The 26,179-nt window shown below is 44.8% G+C and overlaps 1 protein-coding gene across 5 annotated transcripts in view; it reads right to left on the bottom strand.

The window, feature by feature from the left end:
- Positions 1-26,179, bottom strand: part of LOC115523314 (LIM domain containing preferred translocation partner in lipoma) — a 679,286-nt gene that overhangs the window by 584,897 nt on the left and 68,210 nt on the right. For all 5 annotated transcript variants that reach the window (XM_032594731.1, XM_030329251.1, XM_032594730.1 and 2 more), the window contains exon 2: positions 24,519-24,641. The gene's annotated coding sequence lies outside the window, so the exon portion shown is untranslated. The remainder of the gene's footprint in view (positions 1-24,518; positions 24,642-26,179) is intronic.

The following is a 26,179-nucleotide window of genomic DNA, read 5'->3' as shown; positions in this document are numbered from 1 at the left end:
AAATGAATCAGAGATCTAAATGTGAAAAATGAAATTATACAGGCACTGGAAACTAACACGAGTGAACATGGCTGTTGAGAAATGCTTTCTAACCATGATCAAAAAAGAGAGCAATGAAAGAGAAAGTTGATAAATGTGTCCACATAAATACAAAAACTTTCACATGACAAAAAAAAAAAAAACACTGTACGTGAAATTAAAAGGCAACAAATTGAGACACAATATTTATATTTCATAGATTAAGGGCTAATTTACAGAGACATTTTTAAAAACTTTTTTAACATTTATTTATTTTTGAGAGAGAGAGAGACAGAATGCAAGGAGGGGAGGGATAGAGAGAGAGGGAAACACAGAATCTGTAGCAGGCTCCAGGCTCTGAGCTGTCTGCACAGAGCCCGATGTGGGGCTCGATCTCAGAACTGAGATCATAACCTGAGCCAAACTAGAAAGCTCAACCTACTGAGCCACCCAGGCGCCCCTTTACATAGACATTTTTGAGGGGAAAAAAGACCATAACCCAACCGAAAAAAATTAGTAAAATGTATGAATAGACAATTCACAAAATTTAAATTTATAAAATTAACAAATATGATCTTTAAATACATGAAAAAAATGTTCAACCTCATTCCTAACAGGATATATGCAAATTAAAACTACATCGAAATAGTACTTCTCACCCATCACGCTGGCAACAATTCAAAAGCCTGACAATACGCTGTGGTTGAGAATTCTAGCGAGACACTCCTACAGAGAAGAATCTGGCATTGTCTATCTAACACAAAATTTGCCTTTGACCCAGCATTCCCACTTCCAAGAATATAGCCTGAAGATATACCTCCACTACTATGCAAATAAATGTGAATAATATTACCCATTGCAGGAAGCCACTTAACTGTCCAAGTATAGGAAGGAAGGAAGGAAGGAAGGAAGGAAGGAAGGAAGGAAGGAAGGAAAAGAAAGAGAACAAGGGAGGGAGGGAGGAAGGAAGGGAGGGAGGGAGGGAAGGAAAGGAGAGGGAAGGAAGGAAGGAAGGAAGGAAGGAAGGAAGGAAGGAAGGAAAGGAAAGAGAAAAAGGGAGAGAGGGAGGAAGGAAGGGAGGGAGGGAGGGAAGGAAGGAAGGAGGAAGGAAGGAAGGAAGGAAGGAAGGAAGGAAGGAAGGAAGGAAGGAAGGAAGGAAAAGAAAGAGAAAAAGGGAGGGAGGAAAGGAAAGGAAAGGAAAGGAAAGGAAAGGAAGGAAGGAAGGAAGAAAGGAAGGAAGGAAAGAAGGAAGAGAAAGAAAGATAAAAAGGGAGAGAGGGAGGGAAGGAAGAAAGGAAGGAAGAGAAAGAAAGAGGAAGGGAGGGAGGGAGGGAAGGAAGGAAGGAAGGAAGGAAGGAAGGAAGGAAGGAAGGAAGGATAGAGGGAGGAAAGGAAAGGAAAGAAGGAAGGAGGGAAATGGAAAGAAAGAAGAAAATAATTTTTATTATTTTTTAAATTCTTTTTATTTTAGAGAGAGAGCATGCATGTGTGGGGGAGGGGCAGAAGGAGGGAAAGAGAATCCCAAGCAGACACTCAGTGTGGAGCCACCATCGTTACCTGAGCCAAAATCAAGAGTCAAATGGTCAACCAACTGAGCCACCAAAGTGCCCCTATTTTTTAAGTTTATTTATTTATTTTGAGTGAGAGAGAGAGCATGAGTGGGGACAGGGGGCAGAGAGAGAATCCCAAGTAGGCTCTGCACCGTCAGCACAGAGCCCTACACAGGGCTTGACCTCAGGAACTGTGAGATCATGACCGAGCTGAAATCTCTTGACTGAGCCACCCAGGTACCCCAAGAAAAGAATTTTTAAAAAGCAAAGTTCAAAGGCTTATTTTTTTTTTCAACGTTTATTTATTTTTGGGACAGAGAGAGACAGAGCATGAACGGGGGAGGGGCAGAGAGAGAGGGAGACACAGAATCGGAAACAGGCTCCAGGCTCTGAGCCATCAGCCCAGAGAAAGGCTTATTTTTTAAAGGTTTATTTATTTTTGAGAGAGAGAGAGAGAGAGAGAGAGAAAGAGCACGAGCAGGGGAGAGGCAGAGAGAGAGGGAGACACAGAATCCAAAGCAGGCTCCAAGCTCCGAGCTGTCAGTACAGCTCCGAGCCCGACACGGGCCTCGAACCCATAAACTGTCGGACGTTTAACCAACTAAGCCAATCAGGTGCCCCCAAAAGGCTTATTTTTATAGTATGTTACCTTTTGTGTAAGAAAGACAAAGAAGTATGAAAACACACATAAATCAGGCTTAAAACAAATACAGGAAAGATAACAAAGAAAACAAAGAGGTTGGTTTCCTACAAGAGGCAGAGGGAGTATCAGGGTGGATGGAATGTTGGAGGGAGTAGGAGCACTTCTCTGAGTATACATTTTTGTTTGGTGTTGACATTTGGAAGCATGTTATTATTTTACAAACTCAAAAGGTAAAATTAAATCAACAAGGCAAGGGTGGGAAGGACGAAAATTAAAACTGAAAGCAAACTAAAAGAATTAAGCCCAAATATATTTTATTTATTTATTTATTTATTTATTTATTTATTTATTTAATGTTTATTTATTTTTGAGAGAGAGAGAGAGAGAAAAGGCAACAGTGAGAGAGGGGCAGAGAGGAAGGGAGACACAGAATCGGAAGCAGGCTCCGGGCTCTGAGCTGTCAGCACAGAGCCCGACCCAAGGCTCAAACTCAGCAACCACGAGATCGTGATCTGTGCCAAAGTCAAGACGCTCAACCCACTGAGCCACCCAGGCACCCCAAAACCAAATATATCTTAAATGAACAACATAATGACACCAGGGAATTGGGAGGAAGGTCCATAAAGGAAAGGAAAAAACAAATTCCTAAACTTAGTATTTGACAATAAAAGCTCAGTGTTAGGCAGGGTTAAAGTTGGAGAAGGGGCATCAGAAGCAAATCCTGAACTGGTTTTAGTAGGTTGGTTTTGTGTAGTGGTATGAGAGAAAAAATCATTATTATCATTACTTGTGTATTCATATATATACATATACACTCACATCTATATAGCTGCAGGTGTGTGTACATGTAGATGATACAGATATATACAGATGCACGTATATGCCTGTATACTTTTATTTGTATAATTTCCTAGTTCTGGTCATCAAAAGGGCTTATGACCAGAGGCCATGAGCACAGCTAGCATTCAAATACTGGTCCCGAATCCTTAGTTCTCCACTAAACAGAACCAGAAAATACTGAAGACATGGTTGATCTCAGAGCACAGGCGGAGATGATGCAAGAGGAAACTGGAACAACTTTTTATCCTAGCATGGAAATAAGTGCTAACAACAACAACAAAGATGGGAGCCTGCCACAAGGACGTAGGAGCTAGATTGAAGGAGCTCTCATGGGACAAATCGTGGGCAATCTAAGCATCAAAATAATTACACAGCGCTAATAAATTATACAGGAATGAAACAGAAGTCGGGAAGTCCATTCCTGTATTAGAAACAGAGAGAGAGAAGGGTGGGACTCTTGCTAAGAGTAAAATGAAGAATACTGATGATGGTGGTGAAGGCTGTGCTGAAGACACGACAGCATGATTTTGCAACCATCCCAGCAAACACTGCTTTAGGCAAGAATTTAGGGGAAATGTCTGATGCGGAGCAAGAATAAAGGATCTCATGGATTGCTTAATAATTGCAAGGGAGGGGTGCCTGGGTGGTGGCTCAGTAGGTTGAGCGTCCGACCCTTGATTTCGGTTCAGGTCATGATGTCACGGTTCGTGGGATCCAGCCCCGCGTGGGGCTCTGCACTCACAGTGTGGAGCCTGCTTGGGATTCTCTCCTTCCCTCTGTCTCTCTGCCCCTCCCCAGCTTGCTCTCTCTTTCTCTGTCTCTCTCTCAAAATAAACTTAAAAAAAATAAATAATTCCCAGGGGAAAAGAGTAACTATGACGTGGAGAAGCTGGACAACACCTTGGCCAGGTGATCTTAACCATCATGAGCCTCCCTATATAATTAATCCCGGGGGAGGACGTCACATCATTCATGCAATATTCTAGCCGGGAAGGCACAACTGAATCTAAACACGAAGAAACAATTATCTAACCCAAATGAGGAACACCATATTTCTCAAAAGGAGGGGCACTGTATTCTTCAAAAATGTCAGTGTCATGAAAGACAAAGAAAGGTCGTGGAAACGTTCAGAGTAAAAGAGACAGAAGAGTCACGACAACTAAGTGCATTGCCTGATCCCAGGCGGGACTCTGTACTGGAGGGGAAAAAATACTGTCAAGAACATAACTGGGCAAAGTGACAAAACAGAAGTAAAGAGAGATTAAAGTACCAAATCAGTGTTAGAGTACTGAAGAGGGGAACTACTGTGGGAAGAGGAAGAGACACCCTTACTATTAGGAAATACACACTGTAATTGGGGGGTAGAGGGCCATGATGTATCGTGATGCAGGCAGCTCCTCTCAAATACTGTAGAAAATAATTACATACACACACATATATATTATATGATATATAAAATATATAATAAAGAGAGAGAAGGAAGAGGGAGAATGCACATAAAATAAAATGTTCACAGATGAATCTGATGAAAGTACATGGGTATTATTTGGACTATTCCTGTTCTTGCAAATTTTCATTTGAAATCATTTACAATTAAAAAAATTAAAGAAAAACTAACCACTGAGAAAGAGAAGGAAAAAATGTAGCAATCAAAAATTAGCTCTAGGGGCACCTGGGTGGCTCAGTCGGTTCAGCAGCCAACTTCGGTTCAGGTCATGATCTCACAGTTCATGGGTTCGAGCCCCGTGTTGGGCTCTGTGCTGACAGCTCAGAGCCTGGAGTCTGCTGTGGCTTCTGTGTCTCCCTCTCTCTCTCTGCCCCTCCCCTGCTCGCTCTCTCTCTCTCTCTCTCTCAGAAATAAACATTAAAAAAATTAGCTCTATTTTCCAGCAGGATTTGAAAACAATAAATTAATCCCAAAGTACATCATTCCATATAACACTTACATGCACATGTATTTCATAGCTACTCAGAGAATTTTGTATATTTTAATTTCTTAACACGGGAAAGGATTCTAGAATTTCTTTTTCTGAAACTCCTGGAGACGACCAACACCTAAAATACCTAAGGCCACAGTGGCTATGCAGCCAGGGCTACAATTACAAGATTTGTAGGTCAATGCAAGCCTCTGAAATTCCAGTTCCCCACATTTGCAATCCGAGTACTATTTCCCTTCTAGAAAGAGCAAGTTTATAGTTAGAAGATGAGCTGTAGCTAACAAGCTAATAGCTAGCATCAATTTTTAAAAATCTATCAGCAGCGGCCTTTGAAGTTAAGTATCACCAAACGGATAAAGCAAGGAGGAGCAGGGAGCACTCTTTTTGTCAAAATATGGATCGGGCCACATGTGCTACCCTCCACTACAAATCTGAACTTCCCAGCAGAAGGAAAAAATCAGTAAATCGGGCCTTGAAGTTTCCTTCCTGGATAAGTTCCAAGAGGAAAAATAAAAAGATAGGAAGGTTAGACAGTATGAGGTCAAGAACCATCAGCCAAATGGAATGTGATGTTTAAACAGGAATAGGTAAAATATCTGGGAACAGGCAGAAAATCCTCAGCCCTCTGATTCCACAACAGGCTCTGCTGACTGAAACACACACACACACACACACACACACACACACACACACACACACTGCAGCTGAATACTAGGTATTGTTCCCTTCCAAAAAGCATTAAAATATAAAGGTCAGTTAGCTTAAATGGTATTTTATTGCACATACTTTAAAAAGACCTTGGACAATTAAAGCAGTGAAATATATTCCTTGCTATCATTTCTCAATGTTCTTAGAAGTATAAAAAGAAGGCACGTCCCCATGTAAAACATGTTAACTCCTTCTCTTCTGTACACATTTATCTCAGGACCTCCCAGAACTTATGAGCCTTTTCAGTAGAGTCTCCAGTGCCTCTGTCATCCAGCAGTTTTCACGTGGGTGGCAGGGGAGTGAGGTCCCAGCAGTGCCGCCCATGGAGTAAGAGATTAATCAAAACGCCAGTAAAGGCACAGGTCAAAGATCAAGACCAGATCAGTGGTTCTCCTGGGAGCCCATTTAAATAAGACTGAAGCTCAAGGCCCCGCCCACAGACACTGTGACATCAGGTGAGAAGCAGAAGGACAGAGCTTTAAGTTCCTCTGGAGATGTCAGTAGGTGGCATGCTCTCAAACCACTGACCTAGAAGATTCTAAACCCCTCTGCAGCTCCTGAGCTCTAGGAAAAGCTTCAACTGTCTACGGCTTTACCATGTCCTTAGACTAACACTGACAGCATCATTTTGTTTCTCACCCTGCTTCAGTTTCCACAAAGATAAAATGGCACCAACGAGAAACCAATTTCGCTAGGCTATAACAAAAAGTGAATACATTGTAAAGTACTTTGCATATGTGAATATCAATTTTTATCACCTCCCTTACATAATACATAAAGCTATTCCTTAAGTTCTCAAAAGTATTGCACTCCTAACAAATAGTCTATAAATAGTTATAAGGCTCTAGAAAACAGCCTTAAGTACTTGGTGGGTGTGGGTTGGTTGTATTTGCTCACAGAATCAGAGATCCCAGGGTGGGAAAAATTCTCCAGAGGTCATCTGGACAGCCCTCTGGTTTCAAGCAGAAAAGAGATCGTTACCCCATTTCACAGATGGGTCAAGTGAAGCACGCTCAGGGCTCCACGCTCCACGCTGACATGCCTCTTTGATTTCTGAAGGTCAGAGACTTTCCGGTCGTGCCCTTACAGCTGAATATAGTGCTTGTTCTGGTTCATCTGGGTGACCTGAGACAACCAGAGTTCCCTCTCCGGGCCTTGGTTCACTAACCGCTAGCAAAGCAGGCTGAGGCTCTACAACCTCTCATGTGAGGCAGTGAAATGAAAGAAAAGCCCTCAATGTCAATAAATTGTTAACTCACTAAATGGATTAGTGACTTTGAACAAGACATTCCATGCAAGGGGGAAAGAATCCCTATCATTAAATATCAAAACCTGAGCCTGGGATCTGAGAAGGGGCAGAGGATGTTAATCATGAAGGAGTGCACTGAATTATGGGGCTTCTGCTTCCTAAGGGCTTCTGAAAGTTACTGAAGCTGCTGGTTAAAGGGGCCTAGGGGTCATCCTTCCCACTTAAAGGGCAGAAAAATAAATAAACTCCTCGAAATATATGTCTGCTCCCAATGCTCTCAAGTACCATGGATTTAATGTTAATGGGGAAAAACAAGTTCCGGAAATCGCCTTTTTCAATAATCTCATTTTTAGAGACAAAGAAACAATGAGGAATAAAGAAACTTACTCAAGATAACAAAACAATTAAGAAGCAGATAGAATACCCGAGGATATTCTTAGTCATTTCTCCATTAGAAAAATCCTCACATCACGTCACACTATTTTATGGTATCAGTCAAAAAATAAAACAGAAAACTTTGACTATATAGTTTAACAATTACAGTCAAGAAACAGAAGTCTTTCTGTTCTCCTAACATATTAAGGAGATTTCATAAACAAAGGGAAACGGTAAAGGTAGCAGAATATATTTGCCGTTATTTTATTTTTTTTAAAGCAGGGCACACCCAAAAGCAAAGTTACTTTGATCTACCAAGAACGTGGGGAAGGAAACACCATCTTTTATTTGATTATTAAGTTTACCCTGCAGTCTCCATTGTAAGGCTGGTATTATCATATAAGCTGGCTCCTAGCAGGAGGGGAAAGGCAGTAGAAAAGCAAAGTCGGGGGATGAAACTCAAGTCTGCAAACATTTACTGAGCATTTTCCCTGTGGACGGCTCTGCGCCAGAGCCCGTGGGGAACACAATTATGAGAAAACACCAGCCCTGCCCACAAACTGTTGAAAATCAAATGAGGCAGATTTATGCAAACAATTTACCCTAATTCAAGCCTTGAAGGATGAATGCAAAGAAGAATTTTTTAAAAATTTTTAAAAATATAAAAAACAAAAAAACAAAAAACGGACACCAGACCAAGGATGAGACCGATCGTCTCTAACCCAGCCCAGGGGACCTGGTATGACAATGAGGAAATTAGGAGAGGCAGTCACCTACCCCAGCCCCCATGGTGCTCCATCACAGACCCACAGATGCCCTACAACCTCTGTCAGCCCCTCACCAAGCTAAACAGTTTGTGTCTACATGTGCCTTCCCTGCTCCGGACCCATCTCTACCTCTCTTCCTGCAGTTCAACAAACAGCAGGTGATTACGTAGTGCACTTGAAGCCCTGGGATGGGCATCCTGGGGGAGAAAAGAAACTCATCAGACAAGTCCATGTCTTCCAGAAACGGACAACCTGGTGAGGAAACACAGGATCATCATCCACCACTCACTCGTTTAGCTGACATTTATGGAAAATTTACTCTAGACCAGGTACCGAGGGACACGCTGAGGCTTCAGAAACGTGCAGGACACAGCTGATTTCACAGTCCAGGGGGGAAGACAAACACACAATACTGAATAAGCACCATGCAGTGACGTCAGGCTTAAGAAGAGGTGTAAGCACCTGGAGCTGTAAGACAGGAAGGAACTCAGAGGAGAGCGGTGGGTTATCAGGAAGGCACGGCGGAGAACACCTCTACAGCTAACAAGTATACTTCTGACTCGGACATGAGGTAGAAGGAAATAGGCATCCGATAAAGACACAGACGACACAGCGTGAAAGGGTCCCCGGGACTCTTCTGAGCAAAGCCTGAGCTGCAGGGCAGGGTAGAAAGTCTTCCCGTTGCTTTGATGACTCGCAGACCAACCAGTGAATCAGATCTGGAGAAACTTCCAGAAGGTCGCACGTGGGTAGCAGCAGAAGTAGGACTGGCACCCAGAACTCCACACACCTCGACGGGGCTTCTCCCCAGGCCCACTCTGGTCCTCTGGGTCTGGCAGTGAGCCAGCCACCTGCGGCTCTGACACACTGCCATCCGAGGCAGTGGACTGAGGAACCACCTCGGCAGGGGGCTCAGAGAGTGGATAAGAGCGCCCGCCCTACCTCAGCCAAGTGGACTTTTGATCAGTGTTGTCTTGAGGACACGCGTTTGTCTCTAAACAGTCCCAAATCTGGGAGCACCTGGGCGGTTCAGCGGGTTAAGCGTCTGACCCTTGGTTTCGGCTCAGGTCATGATCTCGCGGTTCCTGAGTTCGAGCCCCACATCGGGCTCAGCACTGGAGGTGTAGAGCCTGCTTGGGATTCTCTCTCCTTCTCTCTCTCTCTCTCTCTCTCTCTCTCTCTCTCTCCCCCCCCCCCACTTGTGCACTCTCTCTCTCTCAAAATAAATAGGTCAATTTAAAAAAATAAAATTAATAAACACTCCCAAAGGAAAACCCATCCCCAACCTTCCCCAGCCTTCCTATAACTGTTTATGACAGCATGCGGACCTGAAGGGAGGAGGAGTGTCAGAAGAAACATTCTAGGAACCTCCTTCTTCCACAGTGGGGAAACAGGCCCACTCACACCACAGGTCAGACAGCACCTGGACAAAAGGTCTAGCACATTTTACTGAACGCCCCCTGCTTGGTGGCCCATGAGCTCATTCTCACAGCCCACGTTTTCTGTCACCTTGGGAGTGATAGGCACTGGAAGGGCAAGGCTGCTGTCACAAGGATACATTAATTGTGTACTGTGCAGACAGAGCCTAAGCAATGAAGAAATAAAGAGAGAAGAAACCCTTTCAAAGTCTCCTCTCAAGCTTCTCAAAGGTGCGTCCCAGCCACCACCCTCTGCAATGTCACCCAAGTCCTTTGAGGTTTGCTCTCTCATTCAAATGCCCCAGCTCCCACTGCTCTCCTGTCAGTACCCGGCAGCAAAGGTGGGAGAGGACTGCCAAATTCTTGTGAATCCTGAAGATTTCCTTTATGAGTCACGGAAAACCGAAATAACTCGGCGGGGGGTTGGGGGGGGGGGACTTGATAAAGAAACACTGTTTTAAATCCGTTCTCACTAATTTGTTCCTCTGTGTGGTAGAACTCCTGAGCACGGGAAAAATGAAGTTTCCAGAGCTGACGCAAAGATGGGAGTTTTTTGTTAGGTTGTGTCAATTGTCACCGTGGCATTTCTCGTTAGGATTTTTCTTACTGTCATTTTTTTGTTAAATTAATTACAGTTTGATCAGTGTGGGAGCTATTTTGAATCCATGGGACTTTCCTAACCAGATTGTTTTGGCATTTTGAAGTCACTCACATTCAGGGCCTAAACAATATGGCAAGTATCTCTTTTTCTCTTTCCTTTATACTCAAATTCTAAACAAAAGAACCATCTGTTCTCTCTCTAAAAACATCAGCCCTTGTTTTCATTTTTCCGTTAATAATAATGCCTCAAACCTAGACCATGTCTTTCTGCCACTTGCTTATTAAAGCACTTTGTAGATACTGTCTCATTCAACTTCAACATCACCACCTATCAACTGGGGAGGAAGGGGAAATGTTTGTCGATATTTAGTCAGATAAGTGATTTTCGGATACTTGATGAACCTGGCACAGATGATGGCATGTTAGCCTCAGAAGGGACCTTGGGGCCATCATCTAACCCAGTGCTGGCTCTTCGATATGTAAAAGGGGGACCCAGAAAGGAGAAGTCACTTCATGTTCTATTTGGGTACTTAGCTCTCTACCCCTGACTAAAAGCAGGGAAGGTAAGAACCGTGTCTGACACGTTTTTGTATCTCTGGCACCTGATGTGTAAAAAGTGCTCATTTAAATATTTGTTGAGTAAATGGAAATGTTTGTGACTAGTTCCACAGGTGGTTGTGGCAGAGCTGGGGTCAGAGTTCAATAATCCCATCCTCTTAGTAAGTATGTTGCTTTTAATAGTACCCTATAGATCTGAACGCAAGAAGAATCGAATAAAGACACCACCCAGCTCGGGGAGCAAGAAATGGGCTTGTGTCTCTAAGTAAGAAATCTGTTGAACAAACCCAGTAGGAATCACCAAGTCTGGCCACTGGCCACGCTAAAATTTAACCCACGGTGAGGCTGACTTTCTATCAGCTCAGCGCTCTGTAAGTGCTCCACGTATTTGGGGATTTGGTGGAGCTATTCCTTAAACCTCACCCGACTGGAAGAACTGATGTGTCTTCAGGCCAAAGTACAGCATGTCATCATACCCCCAGGAGCCCAACAAGACCATCTTCTACCCTGCGATTTGCTCTCCTCACTTGCTGTAACTCGAGAGCGTCCAGACTCCCAGGATCATGAAATCCACCAGCCCAGAGTTTTCCAGTGAGCAGAGAGGTCACTGAAATAAAAACCTTTTTTCCATGTGCCTCACTGGAAATCAGCAACTCATTTGGCATGTTTTTCTTATTTTCTGAATGCCCTATTCCCCACTGCTACTCCTTGAAGCTAAAGTAGAAATAAATTATTTCTGGAAAAGCAAGTTAAATGTGGGATTCTGTCATTGGAATTGCTTCTATAGTAGTAGTACTAACAAAGTCAATAACTCCCTAAAGACTGTTCCAAAGCAGTTTGTCCACGTAGACAAGAAAGCTAAAGGTCCGAGGAGAGAAGAACACATTTTTTTTTTTAGTAAAAGAAGAAAGAGCCAAAGAGAATTCATGTATATTATAATGTGGTCTCACATAAAGGGAATTAGTTTCAGATAGGAACAAGAAACAAATTAGTTACAAAATATAAAGAAATCAACATAAATAAGCCTTCAAATAATTCGAAGAATAGTGTTTTTAAAGGATGAGGTGGGGCGGGGATGGTAGGGGAGAAGAGAAAAACACAGGGGCTGAGACACAAAACCTAACATGCTGGGTCTGATACAGACACAGAGGCTGCCGCTGGTGTCTGGGATTGTCCAGCATGTACGTCAGGGCAAACAGCTGCAGAGAGGTCCCCTGCACAGAGAGCAGACACAGCAGGTTGAATCGTGCTATGTCAATAGTCCTTTCCTCGCTCAGCACCCTCTGCTCCTAGGGGGCTTCAGTGTCAAGGGCGTCCCGTGGGCCGTTTATCACTCTTGTAGTCGCTACACAGAATGAAAACCCTCTCTCTGTATGTTCCTAACAAAAGTTTGCCCTTTCATTTTTTTAAGGTTTGTTTAACATTTATTTACTTTTGAGAGAGAGAGAGAGAGAGAGAGAGAGAGAGAGAGAGAGTGCGCGCGAGTGGGGGAGGGGCAGGGAGAGTGGGACAGAGGATCCAAAGCAGGCTCTGCACTGACAGCAGTGAGTCCAAGGTGGGGCTCAAACCCATAAGCCTCGAGATCATGACCTGAGCCGAAGTCGGATGCTCAACGGACTGAGCCACCCAGACGCCCCAAGGGTTTGCCCTTTTCATACCTACGGACCTTCCTGTTCTCGGGGCCACCACCAAAAATATCACCTTGTACCTTGCAAACACAGTGCATACATCCAGCATCCTAATGTTTTACATTTAAAAGTGAAAGGGTCCTACATTTAAGAATATATAAAAGAGACACAAGACGTTACTTGAGTGGTCTTGATCTCCAACCTTAACTTTTTCAGAGGATTACTTGTGAACTTGCCATTGGGACGGTCAGTTAACTAAACGTCCGCCTGATGTCCAATCAGGTATCTGTGAGGTCTGCAGGACCAGAGGAGGCCTGCATGTGCAAGGCTTGCCGCCCTGGACATTCTCCTCCGGCCAAAACCATATCTGAGGAAAGAATGCTGAAGTAGACCGGCACTCCATCTCACGGGAGCTAACGAGTAAATACAATTTGGTAGCGATGAGTGGTACTTCTGCAAATAAAAGTTTCTATCAAAAGATGTTGCTGCTTTGATATTCTAAGCACTCAATTAAAGTCGGACGATTTGGGGCAAAGCTCTCAACCACTCTGGACGTGAGTTTCCTTTTCTACAAAATAAAAGCAGTCAAATTCAGTAAGCTTTAGACTTCCTTCTGGCTCAGAAATTCCGTGCCTACTGCCAAGTGGTCTCTCCCTCCTAGTGTGCCAGTGCGCACCCCCACCTCTCACACCCAAACACGCACAAGTATACACGTACTCACCCCTAGCCCGTCTACAGCCTTGTCAGGTAAGCTGTAAGCAGTTCCTACCCTCATTCCCCACCACTGCTTCTCCGCCAAACACTTGACACAAAAAAGGATTTTGAAGGGAGGTCATGAGGGAGAAATGAGACACGTGCCCACCATTTACACACAGACCTCACCTTGAGATGACATCTTCTGCGGGTCCCAGCGGTGTCTTCATCACCCCAGACCCCAGAGGCAGCCATCTGCCAGAGTGCCAGCTCCTCAAGTCCGATCTCTACCTCTTACTCTCCGAGGCCGTGGACAAGTCATTTTACCATTTTACCTCTCTGGGCCTCGGATTCCCTGAGTTTGCCAAAACGTGCAAGAATTCGGACGTGCTACTCTAGAGATCTGAAATTTCATTACAAATCTCAAGCAAACACCCACCAAAGCCCTCTATCTGGTATTGCTGTTGACCTACAGGCTCTCAGACAAATGGAAGTGACTTTTTGCATGATCTTGCACAACAATAATAATAGTGCATCAATAGGGGCAAATACTTCTAATTTGTGCTTGTTTATTTGTTTATTTCCAGGCTAAAGAAGTTACAGGCACCACCTGCCAATGGCCTTTGGAGATTCCACGATGCCCTTTTGGTTAACGATGCTCCAGAAGTTCGGAAACTTAAAAAGGTGGAACTGGAAACCACGCAGTAAAAATGTGGAGCCTGAAATATTGAGAAAATGATTTAGGGAAAATAATATCACTTCCTTCTTCAAAACCTTTTTTTAATTTAACAATAATGACCGTAATAACGACAGTATACAAAGTAACAATATAATTGAGCACAGAACACACTGATTTGCCTCGGATCCCTTTCAGCTGTGTAATCAGCACGAACAGCAAGACCATAATACTCATGTTTCTATTTGTTGCCCTCAACTGACATGGTTGGTCATTTGTTTTGTTTTAAATAAAATGAGGAAGCAACAAATATATTACATCCGTCTGCAAAAAACCCATATTTGCATGTGGAAAACAAATAAGGGGGTGCCTGAATGGGTGATTAGGCATGCAATTGCCCATCTGCCCCAGCCTCCCTGCAGGTGCACCTGTCACGGGAGCAGAGAAACAAAAAGGAGAGCCATCGGCCAGAAGGGCGACAGATAGGAGGGAAACCAACAGTACCCTTCGCACCTGAACTTGTTCTGAGCTGTGCGCTGCTACGGTCCCAGCTCCCACCTACTGCCCCTGTATCTTAAAGCTGAAAAGCAGAAACATCTTAAGCCAACCTTTCGTCAGTCTTCTGTGGCTTCTCTACATCGCAAAGGCAATTCTCTAAATACCTCAATAGGTACAAGTATATTTGTTGTTGCAATGATTTTTTTTTTAATTTTTTTTTCAACGTTTATTTATTTTTGTGACAGAGAGAGACAGAGCATGAACGGGGGAGGGGCAGAGAGAGAGGGAGACACAGAATCGGAAACAGGCTCCAGGCTCCGAGCCATCAGCCCAGAGCCTGACGCGGGGCTCGAACTCACGGACCGCGAGATCGTGACCTGGCTGAAGTCGGACGCTTAACCGACTGCGCCACCCAGGCGCCCCTGTTGTTGCAATGATTTTTATGAGCGTGGGTGACCTCCTCTCCCATATTCTTCCCCTCGGTCACTCCACCCCAGCCACGCTGGCCTCCTCACTTTTCCAGAATGTACCAAACAGGCTTCAGCCTCAGGGCCTTTGTGATTACTTTCTCTCAGCCTAAAACAGTCTTCCTCCTCTCAGCTCCAGCTTCAGGTCCTTGTTCATGTAGACCCTTATCAGGAAGAACTTCTCCCTAACTCCTGTGCCCTTAATCAGTCTTATTTTTCCTCTGAACATAGAGTGCAACTGAAATATTACATGTTTAGTCATTAATTTGTACGGAGTCTGTCTCCATCGAATAGAAGGTTTGTCTGATTTTGTTCACAGAACATGGAATAGTGTCTAACACACAGCAGATGCTCAATAAATAGTTGGTAAGTTACTGAGCCATCATGATTACTAGCAAACCACTTCCCTTCCACCATAGGTTGTCTTCTGGAATAAGACAGGATTCGTGTTCTTCAGAAGCTTCTATAATCTAGTAAGAAAGGAAGACTGGAAGTATACTTATATAGCAGAGCAAAGTGACACAAATGTTCTGTTGGATATATAAACAAAGCACTCTGATACTACAGAAAAAGCACATCGTTGACTATGGGGTAGGAAGGGTTGAGGGAGGCCAACAGAACAGAACTCTCTGGAAATCCCTTGAAAAGCACAGAAATCATCCTCAAAAATACACTCAGTACAAAAAAAGTATTAAGACATCCTCAGTTAGCCTGCTTTCCTTCAACAATAATGCTAAGCGAAACAAAAGACTGCCCAAGATAAGTCAGCATTTATGTGTGCCAAGACCATGGAGAAAGGAAAAATCACTTTCCTCCATAAAGCCTTCATTTTAAAATGGAATTACTTAAATGCACATAAAACGTGCCTTCAGAAAATTCCAGATTCTCAGGACAGGGAGGACCTTAGAGGGCTTCCAGTCCAACTTCTCATTCCCTCTACAAAGGACCCATTAGTATCAACCTCTACGTGCAGCGGTGAAGTCATCACCCTTCAAAATGGCACATTCCCGGGGCGCCTGGGTGGCGCAGTCGGTTAAGCGTCCGACTTCAGCCAGGTCACGATCTCGCGGTCCGTGAGTTCGAGCCCCGCGTCAGGCTCTGGGCTGATGGCTCGGAGCCTGGAGCCTGTTTCCGATTCTGTGCCTCCCTCTCTCTCTGCCCCTCCCCCGTTCATGCTCTGTCTCTCTCTGTCCCAAAAATAAATAAAAAAAACGTTGAAAAAAAAAATTAAAAAACAAAATGGCACATTCCATTGGTGGTCTGCCCCTAACATCAAGTCCTTCTTCACACGTCTTTCTGTTGCTTTCACCCACTGCTTCCAGAACTCCTTCTGAGAGCACAGAGAGTGAGTGTGTGTCCCCTTCCTGCTCTGCTCCCCTCCATCCCCTTTCTCTCTTTTCCACACTAACTACTTCCAATTCCTTCTCTCAGCCCTCAAAGGCTCTGGTCTCCTGTGCCATCCACCATCCTAAACTTCCCTCTTCCTTTCCCTCCTCTTCCTCTCTCACTGTTCCAGGACCTAGAGTTCAAGCAATGTAGCATTCTGCTGAGAGGTCGGCATTTTGTCTGGGATCAGGAAGAGGGGCACCTAGGATCCAAAGGTTTCTGTGATCCCTGACCCAATAAGACCCCGGGAAAGTCACCTAACTTTTTGGCTTTGACCTTGAGATGCCATATTTGGCATATATTAGAATAGTATGGGCACGGTAACTCTTTGGAAGTAAAGAATACAAGCAGGTGAAAGCTATCTCCTGGCCCTACCCTACCTCAAGGACATACAGAATTTGGGGAGTCTCAGGCCTCCAATAAACCAAGGCCCCTCTAGTCTTAGATAAATTCCACCTTCTCAACTGCCACAGCCAGCCTGCATGGATAAATGTGAGATTAAATATACATTTTTAACCATCTCTAAACCTATGGCAGATTTGCTACATAATCATGGACTCTTTCCTACGAGTCAGGATACAGTTTCAGAATCATTCTCAACACATCATCACAAGAATCCACTACCAACACCCCATGTGGCCACATGAAATGAAATCGGAACCACTCCTTCAGAGGAGGAAAACTGACACTCCGAGACGGGCCGTGACCTCCCCATGACTGTGTCAAGAGCAGAACCAGAACCACAAAGGCCCCTTCCCCATTCTCCTAGGTCACCTCTCCTCTTCTAAACTCTGATCTGCCATGAATGTGCCTTGACGTGGGGGACGGGACCTTGCCACTAGGTCATTCTACGACAAACACAGATAAAGGGTTGCTAAGTAAGGGGCAAAAGCTTCAGAGAAGGCTTGGAGGAAGAGGTGCAGCCTGAAGAAGTCTGCTATCTGTAGGAACCGATGCGTTGTACTGGACTTCAGCAGGAGAAAATTCAAGATCGTGGTGGCATTAACAGTAGCAGGAACAGCATCAGCGAAGGAAGGGTGAGGACTCCAGGCTCTGAGAGGAGGCTGCAGGCAGGTAGGCAGAGCAGTAGCCATACCCGAGGCCATGGAGGCCGTGGGGAGAGGAGCAATGCAGAAAATGACAAGACAAGATTAGAAGAGCAAACCAGAGTCTGAGTGGTGTTTCCAATGTCGGTGTTTGGGGTTGTTGTGTTTTGTTTTTTAATTGACTTAAAAAACCCTGAGACTTATAAATGGGAAGAGACGATAAGGAAAGAGTGGGAGGAAAGGAAAGAATCTCTCTCCATTCTCAATGGAAAAAAAAAAAAAGCCTTGCTATAAAATGTATTACAGGAACACTTTCATTATATAAAAGCTATTTTGTTTTCATGTCATTCTTAGATTACATCATAGAGTGGTTGCAGCCGTCTCGTACCATATTATAAATAAATCACTAGCTTAATCATAGAACGAGCCAGGGCCCTAGATTTAAAAGGGAAATATTAGATCATTTTTAATAACTGATATAACTCAAGCCAGTCACCATTGAAGCAGGGTGAGGTGATGTCATCCTAAAGAAGTCCAAAGAGGAACCAAAGAGGGTCAGTGCTGGGCAGGCCCAGAGAAGATGCCATTTACAAAGGAAGAGGTAGCTGATGGCAGGTGAGGGGAGTTCATCCTCTAGACTAGACAATCTTGTCATGGAAAGCAATGCTTACTTTCCAAGTACTGATGTCCAAAAGGCCTTCCTTGTGAAACACAGTGTGTGAATATTATATTTTGTTCTCAGAACTACTGTATGCCCAAATAGCAGAAAATATGAGCATATTATGATGTCCGTATTTATGTCTTGGGAGCCACTGAGCAAAATTATAGACGGGAAGGCTTTTACTTATTCAGGAAAATATGAAATCCGGGCCAACACATGCAAATGCTACAGGCCTGATTCAAGTCAAGGGGACAGTGCAAAGCGGGGACACTGAGAAAATGGCCTGACACAGTAAACAATTGAGGGTAATTTCCAGCCCTTACTGACACTTAAGGAGAGCACCGGCTAATGTTTCATGAGCACCAACTTTGTGCTAAGTACCCCCTTGGCAGGCACTCTGTGTACATTTGTGAACACAAAAGAATAAGAATCCGAGGCAGCTGCTACCAGTTTTTCAAATTAAGTGGGGGCCCCTCAGTGGCTCAGTCAGTTGAGCGTCCAACTTTGGCTCAGGTCATGATCTCACGGTTCGTGGGTTTGAGCCCCGCATCGGGCTCTGTGCTGACAGCTTGGAGCCTGGAGCCTGCTTCAGATTCCGTGTCTCCCCTTCTCTCTCTGCCCTTCCCCCGCGCACTCTCTGCCTCTGCTTCAAAAATAAACAAACATTAAAAACGTGTTTGTAAATAAAGGAATGATTAAGTGACTTAAGATCAGGCAGCTAATGCTAATAATGATAGTCTTCCCATTCCAAATTCTGTTCTATCTTGTTGCCTACACCCAACCCGAACTATTTCCTGTTACGGACTGTCAGTAAAAATTAAATAATAGACAAGCCACACTTTGAAAGCACTAATAGTATCAAAACATCTTGAGAGTCAAAGGGGCCACGGAGCGGGGGAGTCATATTGACCTTCTGGCCAGCCACAGTCTTACTGACCCGAGCAGGCTTTCCTTAGTTTGGCTGCAGGGCTACTAACGACCTTGACCATAATTTTTAAGTCTTCCATTTCCATTAACTTTTGAGGAATGTTAAGGAAGACTCTAAAGGAACCTGCCATCCTCTATAAAATGGACTGCCAGATTTGGTTTTAGAAAAGACAGTTTGGTTGGGGGGTGGGGGGGGAAACGGACGCTCTAGAAAAGAACTTGCTGCCAGACAGAAGGTATTGGCTGACTTTTCATGTCTGATCCTGTCAGTCCCACAGCAATACTGAGTATCGGTTCAGTGTTCTTAATACAAATGTCATTCATACTGCCGAGGCACACTGAGCCAAGTAACACTGATTTACACAACTTTTCAGGACACAGCCAGACCCAACAGGAGATGTAGACCCTGAAATTGAACTAAAGGGACAACATGAAGGCTTCAGACTCCAAATCTGAACCTATTTTCCCCTAATCTGTTTCTGGAACTGGACAGAGGTTGCAAAAAGCAGAGAAACCAGGCCTAAAGTCTGTATGGACTGATTCGGAAAGAGAGACAGTGCAGGACGGTGAACGAGAAGCACTGGGCCAGAGACAAAGGAGCCTCAGAGGGTCCCTCCAATGGCTGCCAATGGCTCCATGGCCCCAGAGGAGTTTGTCCCCTCTCCAGGTCTTGGTGTCTCACCTGTACAGCAAAAAGTTCAAGCAAGAAGCAGCTCTAACTGGTAAGGAGGGTAAAAATATAGAGGTATAGGGGCACAGCATTAACTGAAAACTTGTGATCTTCCTCTGACAAGCCACGCCAAGTTTCATTCTGTGCAATTCTAACTCAATGTCTATATTCAGATTTTAAATGGAGTTCTCACCCACAATCTTCAAGTAAAGCGGGTCCACAGAGGTGTGCTGGGTTTCTCCAGCGGTGCCATGTAGCTCCTGCTCTCACCTTAGCACATGCCCTGTAACCTAGAGTATCTGTGCAGACAGCCCCTAAGATGGCCTCCTAGAACTCCGTCTCTTGGTCATTTCATGCCCTTGTGCAATCCCTCCCTTTGAGCGTGGGCTGGATCTAGTGACTTGTTTCAAGCAAACAGAATGAGGCAGAGGGAATGTGTGTCACTTCCAGGACGAGGCTACAGAAAGGCTGCGGCTGCTTGCATCTGGGGGATTCTCTCTTGCTCACTTGCTCGGAGGGAAGGCAGTCGCCATGTTGCAAGCTGCCCTATGGTGAGGCTCTCACAGCGAACACCTGAAGGCAGCCTCCAGCTGACAGTCAGCAAGGAACTGAGGCTCTCAGTCCAACCACTGCAAGGGCCTGAATCCTGCCAACGATCATGTGATTGAGCTTGGGGGTGGGTCCACCCCAGCTGAGCCTTCAGATGAAATTGCAATCCAGCAGACACGTAGACTGCAGCCTCAGGAGAGACCCTGAACCTCCCATCTAAGCTGCTCCCAACTTCCAAATCACAAAGAGTACAAGATAATAAATGTTCTCTGCTTTAAGCACTAAGTTTGGGGTCTGTTATGCAGCAATAGATAACAAAGACAGGGGCCGCATATGAGAGACCCAGTCCCAGTCCCTAGCAACTCCACCATTTTTCAGGATATCCAGGAAGTAGACCAGAAGAGATCAGCTATCAGGAACTCCTGGGAGAAACCCTTAGCCCTCCCCATGAATACCGAGATGCTTTCCCACTTGGTGACACACACCCAGGCATGCTCTGGCCACACAGAGAGGACCATGGAAATAATGTCAGTTCAACTCAAAGTCAACATGACACTTTTGGCTGCAGCAAGTGAGTGGAAAATAAACTGGAGTCTGAACCACACATGGAATATGACAGACTCTTTACCTGCCCAGCCATATTCTGCTGTCAGTTACTTCTACCCTCAGAACCTGCCCAGCCCTAGGGACCAAATGATGTCCACAGGCCCACCCTGCCAGTAGTCTGGCCTTGGTTTTGAGATCAGATCGCCTCCTCCTGGGAGCTTTCTTCGACCTTCCCGATTCTTTCCACGCTCCCAACCTTTTACACAAGCCCCATGAGAACTGAGGCTATAAAGGACCTCCACTTCCCAAGCACCTACTATGTAGCCATAAACGGATCTGGTGATTAGTAAATGTGTGCTGTAAATAACACCTTTCTTTCTAATGTGGTATTTCTTATGCATAGGTCTTTCTCTCCAAGATCAGGGACTGTGCCTAATTCACTGTGGTGTCCTTAAGACCCTGAAGTTTACTAACTTCCAGAATAACAATGGATTAGGGCAGAGAACAAGCACACACTCTGTGAAGGAGGGGTAGATATTCAGCAGCAATCTACAAAGGCCTTATGGGTTCCCTATGCATGAGACATCAGACATCTTCCACCAGACAGGAATCCGTGTAGGAGAACCTGAGAATTCCTCTGACCCCCCTAGGGCCCTGTCCAACATAGAACAGAAGGTATCTCCACTGTGCTGAGCTCATGAAGTAGAAGAATATGGAATTAGGAGGAAGGAAACAAAAGAGGCAGAGAGAGCCCTACCTTTTATTTTTATGGACAGCAAACATCTCCTACAACACATCCCTAGGTTATAGAACAGCCACAGCCCCAGGTGGCTGCATGGGTTCCTGCTCAGACCTAGCAAGTCTTTTTGTATTTTGGAAGCAATAACATAAAAAGCAATGAAAGCTGGCTCAGCAGACGGTCACACGTGCCCAGAAACCACCTGACCGAGTAATTGTAGGGAGCCAAGACATTCACCTCTGGCGGAAGTGACTGTTGCTTTGTTTCCGGCATAGACTAATACCTGATCCTTCTAAGGACCAAAAAGGAAATATTAAAAATGAAAGCCTTTGGCTACCGTCAACAATTGTACACTAGTATCAACAGAGGAAAATAATTTCCTTCCGGACTCCCACTGGGCCGGTCACGCCTAGACAGAGGTGTGATTATCTAATCAAACAGAGCAAGAGCCTAACAGCTAGACTGTAGCTTCAAGATTTCTCAAGCATGAAGACTTCTCCATGTCTCTCAAGTCCACCTCCTTTCACTTCCTGCTACCTAGGGCAAAATCAAATATGAAAAGTAATAATAGTACACAACTGCATTTCAACTTCAACCGTTACCATGAAGCCAGCTTCCAAGACTGAGGGCAGATTAGCGCCCATCCAATCCTGGGGATGGTGGGGCTGTAGGGTTGGGAGGAAGAACATACACTGGGCATATACTACATAGCAGGCTTGGTGCTGGGGGACTGCACATCACACGGTCTTATTTTTCTTTCTATTCAAGATGAGTCATTCCACCATAATAATCTATCATGTATGGACCACGCTTCGCAGTCTGCAAAACAGGTTGGCATCTCTCAACCCATCTGCTCCAAGCAAACACGAGAGGCAGGCAGAGCAATGATTATCATTCCTAATTCCCAGATCAGGGAAATGAAGGCAGGGGCGATGTCGTTTTTCTGGGGGTGCACATCTAATAACTGGCAGATCTTCCAAAACCCCATTCTGCTGCATGTACTGTCTTTTTATGCACTCACAAACTTCTTAAGCCCTACTGGTCCCGAAAGACTCATTCTGCCAGGCACTTGTTTTGTTCCCAGAAAGCCATGTAGCCAGCCTCATCTGCTCTAGATTTCCTAAAACCCTCCAACAGCGAATGGCCAGTGTGTAATGGAATGCCCTTGGAGAAAGGGACACTCGCCACCTTTGGATTCATTCTTTCTAGCCATGAAAATGCACTGTGCACCTATTATGGGCTAGAGATCCCACCAAACTCGAGATGCACTTGTGAACAAGCGATGCCACCCCTCTTCCGACCGACTTTTATATTCTTAAAGGCCATCATCACGTGTGCCCTCTGCCCTCTCCAGTGGAGTCTCTCATTCCTGTAACAGTTCCTGGTGGGACATCATTTCCGGGCCTCACAGCGTTCTTGTGTAGACAGTCCAGCTGGCTAAGATCCCTCTCAGAGGATGAAGCAAAGATGACCAGCTGACAACCTAGGGGAGCTCTGACGGGAGGGTAGAAAGGAAGTTCGCGGTCACCCAAATCGTGTTAGTCCTCTCGCCACCTCCAAGCAGCCCCCAGATATTCTTTGAGTGACCACTCTTCTCCACTGTGCAGCTGCCATGGGATTTGGGTGGGACCATCTCCAGACTCCGTTCCAGAGGAGGGCCCAGTGCACGTGGCACTTAGCACAGTCTCATCGTCTTGGCTTCAGTGACTGTGCAGGAACATGCAGTAACCCAGGGACATGGGGACATGGCAGACAAGGCTCTCTCCCCACAATGGGCATAGGAGGCATAGGGCCCAGGATGAGGCACACAGCCATCTCTTGACCGCGGGGGGAAACATCCAAGGTGGAAGCCAACACAGAGAAGGCAGAGCGAGGAGCGCTATAGGAAACAGAGCTGAGTCCTGTTCAGACTAGCCCCAAAGCCCACCTTGCCTCTGGACTTGCCAGTTACCAGCAGGATCCCCCACCCACCGTGTTCTAGAGGACATACCCTATTTAATGCGGTCCAAGGCTGCACTGGCATTTTAGAATGGACAACAATCACTTGCGAATGTCTTCCGGATTCCTCCTGTTTAGGAATTCTCTCCCATTCTGTCATTACACACTGGGTGGGTTGGTTTGTTTTTAATCCAAGTAAACCTCTTCATATTAATCACAATTAATTTCAAACACTGAAACAACTCAGGAAGTAGAGCAGGTAACAAAGATTTCACAATTGATGCATAAAATGCAGGCTTGGGACAAAACATTCAAGATCAGGTGTGAAATTTTAACAAGCTGAAGGATTTTAAGAGTCAAAAGACTGGATGCCAGCCCTTTATCTTACGCAGATCTATTGGCACAGAGGTCAGTTGTTCTTTTGAGGTGCAGTTGATTAAGAAAAGGTGACAAAATGTAACTATAAACTCAGTTACACTTTTAAATAAAGTTAGGTTTGACCAATCACTATGGCATCTGCTCTGTTTTGGACAACTAGACCATAAACACGGCAAGGCTTATTGCTTGGAATACAGCCAGGGCTCAGGGCACATAGGGATTGGTCCTTGGGATGGAGACCACAGATCTCAGGTTCTACATGGACGCTTTTCCCAGAATTCTCCAGTTGTTTTCCTCAGATCTCTGCACAGCCCAGGGGAGCCCACACCATTATTCTTTTCACCACTCCTACCTTCTAGAACATGATGTTCTGTCCTACCCACTGAACTCAGAAGTATTCCAAAACACAAGGGAAACTTTCCCTTACCTGTTTGCCCTTCACCTGAGTGTGGAACAGGATTCTGACTCACATCCCACTGGAGCTCTAGCAGGCCCTCTAAGACAAAGGTTCACACCCTTTGTCTGAGCAAATTTAGCATCCCTTACCTCAAAGGGTTTTTGTGAAAATAAAATGAGATCGCAGAAGCAGCAGCAGCTTGCACAGGGGTAAACAAAAATCAGTCAATAATACAACTTTTCTTTCCTTGCAAATGCCCATAACACTGTTCATTGATATTTTCTTTTTGGTCTTTCCATTTCAAGAATGCTTCCCTCCATGCCAAAGGAGAAAGAAGGAAGCAATACACTTATTGGCAACCCGAAATCATCATCACTCCAAATTTTCTTCCAATTTCTCTTCATGCCTCCTTCCAAGAGCTAAGTCCTGCCCTGCCTCTGCTTTGTCACACATTTTATTAGCATTGTCCTGTTTTGTCCATTGCCAATGAAATCAACTCAAGATAAAAAGAAAATAGTTTGGTTCTTCTCTAGTTCTTATTCTATCCCAGCTATCAGTGCCCATGCTTTAAAAGGAAAGCCTGGATTTTTTAAACTCATTAAAACGTGAACATTGATTATAAAAGAAGAATGTCTTCCCTTCTCTGTAGGACTCACCAATTGTGGAAAAATAGCTTCCCTCTGATGAGTGCCCAGTAGAACAATGAGAAAAGTCCTCAGATGAGAAGCAGGCGACTGGCTTCTGTCTTCAGTTCTATTTCTGAGCCTCAAGGTCCCCACCTGTGGAAAAAGGGAGAACAGGTTGCCTACAAATCTCTAGTATCTTACCAGCTTTAGAACTTTTCGGTTTTATGAACTCACTGGCTAGCCATACTAGCTAGGAATGATGCCAGCTGACGCCCAAAAATGCGGCGGCTTCCCTCTACACTTGCTAAGCCCCCCAGTCAGCTCCTGGCATTTCTATTGCACTAATTTGTCTCAGTAACACTGAAAAGGGATTGCAGGGACCCCAGCCCTCCTGAGAAAACAGCTTCATCATAATCTCAGAGAGGAAAGATATCTATAGTTAGATATTCACAGTTTTTTTTTTTCAATTTTAAAATTTACTTATTTATTTATTTTGAGAAAGAAAGAGAGAGAGAGGGAAAGAGAGAGAGAGAGAGAGAGAGAGAGAGAGAGAGAGAGGAGCAGAGAGAAAAGGAGGGAGAGAGAATCCAAGCAGGTTCCACATTGTCAGTGTGGAGCCTGATGCTGGGCTCAGACCCACGAACCGTGAGATCGTGACCTGAGCCGAAACCAAGAGTTGGATGCTTACCTGACTGAACCACCCAGGTGCCCCAGATATTCACACTGAAGCCAAGAAAAAATTAAGAGCAAAATCTGAACAAATAAAAATAGAAAAGATACAGGAGTTTGGAGACAAATGTCTAAGTACGGGACTGAGTGACCCCTCTGAACCTGAATTTCCTTGTCTGAAAAATGACAGCCAGTGAGCAGGAGAGAGCTGGACAATCTTGACACTCCAAGTAAGTCCTCATTACAGGTTTTATTTCATGAAGACCTATCACTATTTTGCTAAGGACTATATGATACATGTTCCCACAGACAAATATTCCAAGGCAGTAGGCTGTTACAAAATACATGCTTTGTACACGCAGGTAGAATCCACATTCTAGAAAAGCCACTACTTGCATTTTCATTGTTGACATTTTACACATTATTTAACCATCCATGAAATTCATTTGTGTATATTATCTCATTCAGTCCTCAAACATTCAGATAAGCTCAAAGTGAGGAGGGACCTTAAAAATGACCCACCTCCACTGTTCCAACTGACAGCAGGAGAAGCTGGGGCCAGAGTCGGGAGGTGGCTACTCTAGGAACCACAGTTAGTGGCAGACAATCCAGGGCTCCAGTCCAGGACTTGCTCCATGGACCCAATTTAAGCCACTTGGACAGAGGAGGACACCAAAACTCACTGGGCAGAGGGACTTGCCCTTGGTCACACAATCAGCTTTGGGGCAAAACCAGGACTGCCACATCCAAGTCTCTAGAAGCTTGCTAGGACACCTGCTAGAAGCTCTCAGTATAGCCCGACGGCAGAAAGAAATTAAGTCGGGGAAAGGGCACATAATCAAGATAAGCCCAGCAAAGCAATGAGTTTCCTGAGACCTAGCAGTCTTCAAAGACATCAGAATTCTCGATGCCATTCCACTGAAATGAGAAAGGCCATCATTTCATACTTGCTGAGGAACGGAGCATATGCAGAGGCACACCCTGGACCCATGGACAGTCCAGTCTCATGGAAAACACAAGAC

Source organism: Lynx canadensis, chromosome C2, assembly GCF_007474595.2.
Source record: "Lynx canadensis isolate LIC74 chromosome C2, mLynCan4.pri.v2, whole genome shotgun sequence".
NCBI lineage: Eukaryota > Metazoa > Chordata > Mammalia > Carnivora > Felidae > Lynx > Lynx canadensis.
Note: the sequence above shows the minus strand (reverse complement) of the source record. Positions and strands in the feature narration are given on the sequence as shown.